The sequence below is a fragment of the Syngnathoides biaculeatus genome, chromosome 17 (genome assembly GCF_019802595.1).
Source record: "Syngnathoides biaculeatus isolate LvHL_M chromosome 17, ASM1980259v1, whole genome shotgun sequence".
NCBI classification, from domain to species: Eukaryota; Metazoa; Chordata; class Actinopteri; order Syngnathiformes; family Syngnathidae; genus Syngnathoides; species Syngnathoides biaculeatus.
The window spans coordinates 20269179-20281642 of NC_084656.1; the positions used below are offsets into that span (position 1 = coordinate 20269179).

The 12464-nt window shown below is 45.4% G+C and overlaps 1 protein-coding gene across 2 annotated transcripts in view; it reads left to right on the forward strand.

Moving 5' to 3' along the window:
• Nucleotides 1-12464, forward strand: part of LOC133515247 (glutathione hydrolase 1 proenzyme-like) — a 61102-nt gene that overhangs the window by 11317 nt on the left and 37321 nt on the right. The window lies entirely within an intron of this gene.

Here is a 12464-nt window from a genome sequence, read left to right on the forward strand (position 1 = left end):
CGTGTTAGCGAAAATGCTGCTCGTTGTACTGCTGGATATTGTTTGAACACTCTGGAGGATGGATTTACCCTTCATACTTTTCAAAAAGACCCAGTTTATTGTGAAAAATGGATTGCACGGGTCCAAAGGACGAGAGCTTTGTGGGTTCCAAATGACATGTTGGTGTCTATGCAGCTACTAAAAAAAAAAATAATAGTTGGGGGGGACGTAATCCTCTCAAAGTGTAACAAAAGATCCGCGCACATGAGTCAGTGGTGCTAAATGTGTAGATGTACCCGTGGGATTCTTAGAAGTGATCCGCGTATCATCCAAATATGGCTCGAAACGATAAGGGTAATATTGCCCCGGTCACTTCACTCGATTGTTTTTTTGTGTTTTTCATATGGACATTGAAGTGAACCCTATATGTATTTTTCATTACAATATCTATTTTAGAATGGTTATTGGCATGACACTTGACCTTTAAAATGTGACAGACCGAAACAAAGGACAATAATTAAAACTGGGAGTTGTACTTGCCACTTTTACAGTGTGCAGTGTAGCGCAAAGTGCAAACACTAGCGGTTTCTGGTATGTGCACTATGTGCGGCCGCACAGGGCGGCAGCGTGGGCACCGTCAACTAGAAGTGACCGACGGTACGTTACATGCGACCGGGTTTGTTGCAGTACCAAAAGTGACCTGCGAGAAGCAGCACAGTGCCGCAGGCTCTTTGGGCAGCCAGAAAATATAAAGAAGAAAGCAAAGAGTAAGAAAGTAGGACTGATTATTGAACAATATTGTACCAGGTCAAGTAATCCACCCGTTTTTTTGATTTGCGGTTTTGGTCACGTGACGTCCGCAATTGCAAGCACGAGGTCAGGCGGCACGGTGGCTCAGCTGGTGAAAGCGTTGGCCTCACAGTTCTGAGGACCTCGGTTCGATCCCGGCCCCTTGCCTGTGTGGATTTTGCACGTTCTTCCCGTGCCTGCGTGGGTTTCCTCCGGGCACTCCGGTTTCCTCCCACATCCCCAAAAACATGCAACATTAATTGCACGCTCTAAATTGCCCGTAGGTGTGATTGTTAGTGCGGCTGTTTGTCTCCATGTGCATCATCGCTCAGAATAATCGGCCACAAAAATGACGCCGTTCATCTCGATTATCGATCATCGGGATTTATCTAAGCATCATCCGGGTTTCACTCCCAATTGTTGGACTTCGGAGGCGCCACTGCATCATCATCATCATCCGGGGCCAAGCGCGCCTCAGGAGACGTAGATTATTCCGGCAGCTCACACTTAAAAATAATGGGCCACATTTTGAGTGCGAGACTTCATCCGACGCTGCAGGCAAGCGCAAAAATGATGCAAATGCCCCCTTTGAAATCCTCAGCGCCGTACCACATCAATAGTGACCCGCTGTTGGTTTAATTTCGCAACCGTTTCGGTCTAAATATGTTCGGAGGCCCCCCTCGGGCTGCGAGTGACACACTTTTTAGCGCCGATACGCCTCCGCGTCGTCGGGAACATCAGAGTTGGCGATTCAACGTAATCGTTTACTCGCTTGGAGGGTTCGGATACCTGCTGAGTCTTGAATCGCGCCACCTGTTGACTTGCGTCCAGTCGTTCGTGCTGGTTGAATGCAAATGAGCGGGATCACTTAATAGCGCCAAAACCAATTTCAATTATTATTTTTTTTATCATTACCGTAATCTCCGGCCGATAAACCGCGGCTTTTTTTCCACACGCTTTCAACCCTGTGGTTTATGCAGTGATGCAGCTAATTTGTGCATTTTTTTTTTTGGTAACGGCCGCAAGGGGGCACTCAAGCGCTAAAAGTAAGAGTGAGACCGGTGGAATATATGTGCCGAGGGAGTGACTTTTACCTGTCCGGCCCTGTTAGCGCTGCGATAGCGTGTTAATACCGTGTCTGTGATTTTTACCTGTATGGTTTTTTTGTTTTTTTTTAACCAACCCTGTTAGCATGGCGGCGCTAGTGTAAAACTGTGTACCGTCTTTCTTTGTAAATATCTCGTGTTTCCATGTCAGTTTCAATGTAGGCACTTGCTGCGGCGTATGTATGTACCAAATGGTATTTACTTTACAAATCTACTGGGCGAGGCTTATAATCAGGTGCGCTCTCTAGGCTGGGAATTACGGTAGTTCGGAAGGGCGGGTGGTACTCACAATTGCAGTAAATGGTAGGATAAAACAAGTGTTGACTTGTTTCTTGTTCCCATTTAATCAATGTTTCCTGATGTGAGTCTGCTTTTTTGGAACATTGTAATACCGTAGCGTTAATATGAAAACTTAAAAATAATGATTCAGATTCTGATCTTGACCAACTCTCATTTTTGACCAAGTTTGCCCACAAACAGCTTTCACACAATCTTCAATGCCGCAAAAAAAAAAGTATTTGCCCTAGCTGAGGTCATATTATCATCAATCTTTTTTTTTTTTTTTAAACGTCATATCAAAATCGGACCTTAGATTGTGTACATCTTGCCGGGGATATTGGCTGACGGGACTGCTCGCAGACGCCAGAATTGACCAAGATAATGATTTCATTTCAGTGACTATCTATGAATCATAAATCAGTGTCTCGCATGCGAGCACACACACCCACACACACGTTACCTAATTTGACCGTCTCGAAACTTTTAGATGACCAACTGTTCAGCGTTTTTGTACTTTCCGCCAAAGGAAAAACCCTCCGTGCACATTTCCAAGGCCATCCACTTCTGTGCCTTTCTGTGGCTCTTCCAGTCTCTCTGCATCTCTGTCGCCACCTGCTATAAACATTTCATAACAGTTTAAAATAGGTGCCGTTGATTGTCCCGTGAATTCACCAAAAGGATCCGTCTGCCGAAGCCCGTGTGAAGCCGTTGCATGCCACTAGATGGCGTAGCTGCCCTTTCCTAAAGAGCCAACGATTTCAATCAGCAACTGGACCAGAATTGGAAACAAAATTTTCCAGTCCCCTGATGTGTACATACATTTATTTTTATTCTGTTGTATTCAGTTCTTCCGCTACCGTCAATATATTACTTCATAGTGGAGTAAGATGAATTAGCGCAGGTTCTTTAGCTAAATGAGTAAGTGAATTAGTTGGTCAGATGAATGAGTTATGTTTGAGTTCCCTGAGTAAATGAATTATTTGAAGTGAGTTCGTCAATTAGTTTTTGAGTGAGTTAGAAGAGGGAGTCAATGGCCCGAATTGGTTGAGTGAATAAATTTGGTCTTTGGTTAAGTGAGGTGAACGAAGTAGTTAAGTCATTTAGTTGTCACTTGGACTAGGTTTGTTGAGTGAGTCATTTACTTGTTGGTTCAGTTGGTGAAACGAGTGAGATAGTTGAGCGAGAGAGTTAGTCGGTTGTGGGGTGAGTTGCATGATAAAGTTAGCGTAAATGGGCTAACTGAATTACTTGAATGAGTTGAGTGAATCGGTTGTTGACTTGTTTGAGTGACTTGAGTAGGTTACACTTGGCGTGTTAGTTAAAGAAGACGGTTGAGTGTGTGAATTAGTTGTATTTTGAGTTAGATGAGTGATTTGAGTAAGAAGGTGGCTTCAAATGAATATGTAAATTGAGTGAGAGACTTTGGTGATTCTGCCCTGCGACTGACCGGCGACCAGTTCAGGGTCTAGTCCACATTTCGCCCGAAGTTAGCTGGGATAGGTCCACGTGACACTTGTGAGGATATAAGCGACTTGGAAAGTGGATGGATGGATAGACTTTGATGATCAAATAAGTGCGTTACTTGAGTATGCTACAGTAGGTGAATTAGTTGAGTGGGTAAATTAATTGTTGGTTAAGTGAAGTGAGTTAGTTGAGTGAGTTAGTAAGTTAGTTTGTCGGGTTAAGCCCGCTGCGCAGTGTGCGGCGTGGCTGAATGCGACAAAATCGTCGCGCAGTGTGCAGGGTTGCGAGATTAATCATGAGTGGTCGACCATCGATGGCGAGATTTTCTGTGATTCTAAATTTGATGACCGGCACGGCAACATTGCAGATTGAAATGTCCAATCAAAATGTCGTTTCGTATTACCTGACCTTACCACGTTTCCAGATATGAAGTTTCATCCAGTCGGTCGATTCAGTATATGCTGTTTTACATTAGTAGTTCACTAGAATACTGTATATTGAAAACTTAATCTGTACTGGCGGCGAAAAAGCGAAGCGTGAAGAGTCTCTGTCACCTAACCGCATCGTGAAGCCAATGAACGCATCGGGTTGATAATTGGCGACGGCCTTTCAGTTATCGTCAATCTGCTCTCATTTCTCAGGCATTCGCTCTTTTCTGTTCTGTTACAATGCAGAGCAGTCATGACATTCGCCTGTTTCTTGGACAACCGTGCGAGGTTTTGGGTGCGCAAGGGTCGCCTCATGCACAGTGGCGGTGGGAATCCATGTGCGGCGTTAGATGAGATAGTTGAGTGAATATGTTTAGTGAGTGAGTAATTTCCACTGAGAAATTACGCAGCGGCGTTCAAAGGTCCGGGGTTCAACTGATCACATTTTAGTCTTCCATAGTTTTTCAATCGGGAATCATAATGTAAGTGTATTAAAGCAGTTTTAGACATTTTGCGAACTAAACTACCATAATTTCCGGCCTTCAGAGCGCACCTGTTATAAACCTCACCCAGTACATTTGTAAAGGAAATACCATTTGGTACATACACAAGCCGCAAGTGCCCACATTGAAACCCACAGCAGCGCTAACGCTAGCGCAGCGCTAACAGGGTCGGTGTGACAGTCTGAGCGCTCCCGGTGCTGAAATGTCTCCTCGTGATTAATGCGCATGCACGTATGTTTTGTCAACTTACGGACAGTCTGAAACATCCCCATCCGTGCTTCAACATGTGCCATTCGACAACTTGTCGCCGAGCGTTCGTGTTCGCTACGGATCTCAGAAAGCCGAACACAGCGAACGTTCACATATGTATATATCTTTTTATCAAATTTTGTTTTAAGCTTAGGATAGGGTTAGAATATAACATACGTTAGCTCCCTCTATGTACAAGAAGGGGAACTGTTGGATTTCACAGCAAGAATCTGCTCCGTACCCAGAGTTCCCCTATTAGTAACGGATGCGCATTCATCACAACGAGAGCACGGGGGAGCGCTCAGACCGTCAAAACATACAGGTAAAAGTCGCTTCCTCGGCACATGTATTCCACCAGTCTCACTCTTATCTTTTTCCACTCGAGTGCCCCCTTGCGGCCGTGAGGGGAAAAAAAAGTACAAATTAGCCGCATCACCGCGTGTGGAAAAAAGTCGCATCTTATAGGGCGGAAATCACGGCATATGTTTTGTACCGTGAACACGTAAAACCGCAAAAGCCTCGAAGGCGTCCCGCCGCTAAACGTTTTCCAACCCAACACGCCCCCGTTCCTCATTTGAAGGGACGAGAGGGATGGGAACGAAGACTGATAGCTGCGGACTCCGCTCGCTGGGCGGAAAACGCCTCGCTAGCAGGATGTTGGTATTATTCCCCCCGTGACGGGTCGGCTCAGGGCGACGCGCCTCCACGCGCACCAGATGAAACGCTGACGTGCAAAAGTGTCAACGGGGGTTGGGGGGGTAAAAAAAAAACAAGACGTGGCTGTCAGCATTTTATCAGCGCACACACATATGCACACCCCAGTGGTGACACAATGTGCAGGATCAAGTCCAGATTGTGTTTATTTTGATCCGCTGCCAAAGAAAGCCAGCTAAACATTGATTTCCTGCCGTTTCTTTTACGCCCCTCGACTAATTTAGTTTGACTAATCCTCACGAGTACAAAAAGTCTGAGGCTTTCGGTATTGTAACAACGCCAAGCGTCGTTAACTTTATTGAATGCACCGACCGGCATATAATCACAACGCAATCGCCCGCAGTGACCTGCATTTTATGATTTACGTGAATATTCATTTGATGGCGTGCGACTTGGCTGCCCCGCTTCTAATGGTGTGTGGGGGTATTTATTTTTATTTTTTGATCGTCCAATCAGACTTCAGCTTCTTTTTGTTGCCATGTCAGTGTAATCTGCCCAGGGCCTTCAGATTCTTCATTTGCTGTAATCACACACACACATAGATCAAAGGAGTTATATTGTGCTTTTGTATATTATTTTGCCATGTTAGTGGTGGCAAAAAGGGGGATTAGATCACTTAAGACGCTGATACTGTATAATGCCACAAAATACAAGATTTTAGGATTATGGGACATCAAAATGACTTAAATTATTGCAAAAAAAACATTTGTCAATTTTTCTCATTTCCGCTAAAAGGTATTTTTTTCATTCCATGTTTTTTGTATCATCACTCTACATAATTATTCAGCAATTGCTTTTTTTCCCCCTGTAATTCAAATTTTGACAGATTTTAAAATCATCTACAAAATGAAATATTCAAACCAAGTTTATTTCAGAAGCAACAGCAGGCAAACATGACTTTTTTTTAATTCTAAAAGCGAGCCACGACTCCATCAATAAGACGTCTGAAAAAGAAACAAAAAAACAACACTTTAAATGGGGCACACACCATCACCTTATCTGTAGAAAATGAATTCAAAATAATTGTTTTTGTTTTCATATCAACAAACTCATTAAAAGAAATTCTGTTGATTCCGAGGCCTCGCCATCCTTCAAGTGCAAATGAGTAAACATTTCATTTCTGCGATCAAAAGGTACTCATTTACGCTGCGTTACCGCTGATCCATGCCCCAATTATACAAATACACACGCCAGACATCCTTCACATAAATCGTTACCACAAAAAAAAAAGTACACGATAATACATCGAGGAGGATAAAGTGACAAAATGTAAAGAAAAGATACATTTCTAAATGTACATCAAAAAATCAGTTTAAATCATGATGCAAGTGTGTATATTCATGCCAGAAGTACTGCATGTATTTCATGGGCCCTGCATCGCACATGAATGAAGATGGCAGAAAGATGTCCTCCTTTTCGTCCTTATGAATAAATAGAATCAATCATAAGCCATCACCAGAGAGATCTGGGACCCTGTCCCAAAATAAGCAGCAATCAGTCCGCCGGCAGCAGAAAAGCAAAAGCGCACGTGCGTATACAGCAAATACGGTTGGAAACGTCTGTCCAGCTTGCTTGTCAGCAAGCCGGCGTCTACCCGAGCTGACTTTTGGTCGCCAGTCTACCGCGGGGCACAACGACACAAAATGGCAGATACGATCACCTTCGTTCACAAGTTTGCACAAAGGAGGGAGAACCAAACCTGAATTTTAAAATGTACACCTTCTTTATCATTTTTTTCCCAGCATAAACTTGTAAAATATTATTTAGATTCTCCTATCTGAAGCGCCACCAAAAAAAACCCTACGTCATTGAAGTTGCCCATCTATGGCACATACAGTACAGACAAACCAGCATTCACTCTCACATTCACGACAGTTGACAATTTAGAGGATTTGATGGTGCTACCGTGCAGTTTGTTTTTTTTTTTTTTTTAGTGTGGGAGGAGTACAGCGAAACAAAACATGCAAGTATTGGAGCGCATGCAAGGGTTCAATCCCTGAAACTAAAAATTGTGAGGCGGATGTGCTAACCGCTATATCGTCGTACTGTCTCCGTTTGGACCATAATGCCATTCGATCTCCAATGTAGTGACAATCTTTTATTTTTTTACGAAGTATTCTACCCTGTTCTTGTTCATCAGAACGTTTTTAAATTGTACGCCAACGCAGTGTTGACTTCCTGTTTTATTTTGAAAGCTTTTTTTTTAATTGTGTTATGCAGCGAATATTAGGAGTTTGAAACGTCGTACACGGTTACTATTTTGGCACATCAACATCAGTGGCAGGACTTGGAAGTGATTGTGTGAACGTATTTGAAAAGCGGTTACGCCATCTGAGAGTTTTGTTTTCTGGAGGATGCAAGCAAATCGTTTCCCGGCTCGCAATCTCAGGAAATCGAAAGGATTCAAATACCGATTTTGTAAACATATTCCCTTGTCGATAACTGCTAAGGTTCCCCTTGTGCAAGGCACTTAATTGTCTGGCTTCTCCAGTGGAGCGTGGGAGACTCAGTTTTCTTAAATCTGGCTTCTCAAACTGGACTCTCTGCAAACAAATTGTTTTATCGTATGGAGACCGTTGCACCTGGACCTGGACCTGGACCTAAAAGGTTTGAAAAAACACTGCCACATGTGATCAGAAAGACTGCCAGGGAAAAAGCAGTATTTGTTCAGTTGAACTTTGTCTTGACATCCAGTATGATACATCAGTCAATAAATAGAGTCTGAGCTCGAGCGCTGTGGTGGAAGCAACCAGACGGACACGCTAGACTTTATTTTCAGCTCCGGAGACGAGACAAAGGGCCAGGAAGGTCAGCGAAGTGCTTTCTCGATCACCTTTCACAGAATGCCACTGCCGCCCCCCTAAAGCCCCAAGCTTGAAGCTCCAGCCTGTCGTCGTCTTCGTCTGGATCATCCTCGCATTCCTCTGCCTCCTCGTACACGCTGGTCTCCTCCACGGAGGTCTCCATGTTGGGAATGTAGCCGCTTAGGGTCTTTGCCTCGCCGTATTCGTGGATGGTAGGCAGGCTGCTACGTAAGCCGAAGCGACGGCGCAGAGCCACCAGCAGTGGCTGCGGCACTGTGAAGATGTCCACGTTGTTGCCCAGGTCGATCCACGCCAGGCAGGGGAACTTCTTGGGGTCTTTGACCGCCTCCATGAGGTCCTTCAGGACGGCCACCGTCAGACGGTTGCCGTTGACGGCGAGCGTGGTTAGCTTGGGCAGACCGCCCAGGGCCGGCAGGAGCAACCGCAAGCTGTCGTCTTGAAGCCCGGTAAAGCTCAGGTCCACGGCCGACACGCCGTCGCTGCCGCCCTGCAGGTAGAAGGCCACGCGGTGGACATCTCTTCCCGAAAGTGGGATGCCGGAGAGGTTGACCACATCGCCGGACAGCTTCTTCTTCAGGGTGGTCTTCAGACTGTTTGGCAGAAAGAAGGTGGAAAAAAGTTGCAGTAAGTTGCAGTTTTGGAATCGGCATGGGTGGCTTGACCCAAGTCAGATTTAAGTCCTGTCCTGGGACTTGCTTGGCAAAAACTTCAAAGGTTTGAATTCACATTTGGTGTTCTCTGAGTTCACAATTTAGCTCACTGAAATGTGGGTCAAACACGAGCTATAAGCTCTGATCAAAGACCATTTTGGTGGACGTCGATCGCTAGTTTTGTCTCTGCCCTGCGATTAGCTGGCGTCCAATCCAGGGTGTGCCCCAGCAGGGATGGGCTCCAACTCACCCGGAACCCAAATGAGGATAACCGGTGTAGAAAATAGTTTTTACTCAAGCACCTCGAAGGGCTGCAGGAACTGCAGAGTATGCAAAAACAGCAGAAACCGCAAGTGTAACAAGGCGCTGCGATCAATTATGTAATGAGTGAATTCGCATTTGAATATGTCTCCGTTTCGAGTAATGGTTTCCGTCTCAAGTGGGGGACATTGTCCAAAGAATTGGGATGTCATTTCAGCGCAAAAAAAAAAAAAATATATATATACACGAAAGGGAAATGTGTGAAATCAAAGAGAAATCACGGAAAGCCGTACAGGGTAAACAAGGTAAAGGCCAGTTTGTAGCAGGCATGTCGTATTTGGTTTGTTTTGGGTTTGGTTTTACCCTCGGGACTCGCGCGCGTCAGAAAATTGACATTCGGGGAGAGCTGCGTTGCGTCCTTAAGACGACGTTCTGCTGGGATTAGCTGGAGGCCAGGACTTGGTTTTTTTTCTAAGCGCAAACACACAACAACAACAACAACAGACCGTATAGAGGGTCTAAATATTAAATAAAAAATGTTTTTTATGGACTGACTCAAGTTTTTTGGCTAATTAGCTTGCATTTGTCCCTGTGGATCGTCTTCCTGCGAATGAATTTGCATATAAAAACGTACGTCTTGCCGCCCTTTTGGCTCACCACCAGGATTGATTCAAGCGACGGGTTATGCTTCATCTCTTATTTCATACACTCACAATTCATCTTCATCTGATCTTTTTCTTGGACGGGAAAAAAAACAATCTAATTTCGCCTTCCATCCCTGAAACAAATTTTTATAGATTATTTTAATCATGTTTTTCTTACCCCTGTCTGTGTTTCATTCAGCTATTCGTCAAACGTTCTTCTGCTGTGATTAACGAACTGTATGATAAATGAGGCCCTTTTGTCCGCCGGTGCATTATATTCCAATTTTTTGATTTGTAGCACGCAGGGATTAAAGAGTAGGGAATTTTAAAAGATATTCATCCCCTTTCACGGTCATCAAATAGAATTTATTATTATTATTTTAATAGCAGGTCCAACTCCTACTGAGGTAGAGAATCAAACTCCTTTGCAATTGTTAAAAATGATGTAAATTGATGATGGTTTGGAGAGCTGTTTTGTATAACGTCCCACAAGATCTCGACCAGGTTTTGCCAAAGTTAACTCCTCTTAAGCACACGCTTTTTATTTGGCTTTTTGTGACGTTCCCCCCCCCCAACAAAAAAACACAACAAGCGTAGAATATGCATGGGGAAAAGTTGTCGGAATGTTCCATGAAAACAATAACGCACCAGCGGGCGACCAATACTTAGCATACACGGTTAGTTAAGGTATCATGTTGTATTGGGAGCACGGTGGACTAGCGGTTAGCACATCTGCCTCACATGACGGGATTGACTCCAGTCATGCACAGGAGCGCTATTGAATACGGATGGAAGGATTTTCTCGTTTTTTTAATTTTTTTGTGCAATCACTGAGGGTTCCGCTGTCCAGCTACCGACTCAGTAGCACCATGCAGTCTAAGATACTCTACTGAAAATCTCCAGTTTGGATCATGTTTATATTTATGAGTAATTCCAAGTGTTAACGATGTATTTATAGCCGACGTTAGCTCAGCCGGAGGCCCTCCCACCTGTTTGTCTGTGGAAACGATATCCCTGCGCATCCAAGAAAGTCAGACAAGGTTGATAGGCTGGCCGAGAGTGGGTGGCGCAGGACGAGAGTCGGGGGGGGGAGTCTTAGGATGCGTTTTTAATGAGACTGGAGAAAAGACGACTCCAGACTTTGGTTCCAAGCAAAGTGCCGCGGGGCTGCGCGGCCGCAGTTGCCACCCACAAGCTGCTCGATTTGGCCGCGGGCCCGCCGGGGCCGTCGGTTTCGCATTTTCCCGGGACGCGCTTTTGTGCACGGCGCTTGCTTATCGTGGGGGAAAAAAAAAAATGGCAAGACGTGGCGACGTCCTTCTGATTCGACAGCCAACCCCCCCCCCCAACCCCACCCGGGAATGGCATCAAAAGAGTACACGGAAGATGTGGCAAGAGTTACTCGCCCTTTGAGTCTGTACATAAATAAAGTACTCATACGTCATGTGCAAAAAGAGTGGGGGGAAAAAAAAAAGTCAAAAGTACAGATCCGAATCCTTAAAGGGGAAATCCAGTGCTTTGCATGAACAGTATATCCAATAGGTCATGTAATGTGTACCCTATTTTGACAATGATATTAAATTCTCTCTCATTTAATAGTGTTTGGAGAAGATTTTTATCGACAATTAAGAATTTTCAAGGGCGCTGCCATTTTCGCGAGTCACATGACCTACGTGCGCAGATGTGACCTGTACCGTGCCGCAACAAAGGCTCGGTTACACGGGGCACCGTTTGTGCCCGGCGCCGATTTCTCGTATTTATCGTCATCGGATGAAAAAATTGCACTATCGATTGATTGGGAAGACGGGAGGACTACTTCCATACAGATTGTGGCTGTAATTAATGTTGAATATTCGGACGGTTCTTCGGGCGGAACCACGCGAAGTCTGACTACTCGGAGGCCTATGCGTGAGATAAGTGCGTAAACAAAGGCCACCGGGAGCTCCGGGCCGGCTGCAGTGGATTGTTCTTCGGGTGGGAATGACGCGGAGTCTGACAAGCGAGCTTCCGGGCGGGGCGGGCCGCTAGCCGAGCTTCCGGGCGGGGCGGGCCGCTAGCCGAGCTTCCGGGCGGGGCGGGCCGCTAGCCCCGGCCGCCGAAGCTAGGCTAAAGGCCTCCGCCGCCGCTGAAGTAGGGCCACGAGCCGAGCTTTGACGCCCAGGGAGGCCATTATATACTGTATTAAAAAAAAAACAAAAAAACTCCCATTCTAACAAAATGAGGATTAGAAAGTATAGCTAGCAGGATAAAGTATTTGTACTTTATTACTATCCGCAAGTGGTAAATGGGATGCAAACAGCAGCGCATGTGCCGTGCGGAGACAGCGAAAAAGGTTTATTGGCTCGGTCGGCAGGCAACTGACAAAACGGCGCAGGATTCTAATAAGCGGCGAATCTCGTGTGTCAAACTATCGGCCGCTCACGTGTGGCGAAAGCAGACGCTGTAATTGCTTTTCGCAGCGCCGACTTTCCTCGGGGGACGTTGTTAACTTTCACGCAACGAGCGAGGGTGCTCGCTCTCGTGTGCTGATGTAAAGCCCAGAAGTGGGAACGGAAGCGTCCGGGGGCTTTTGC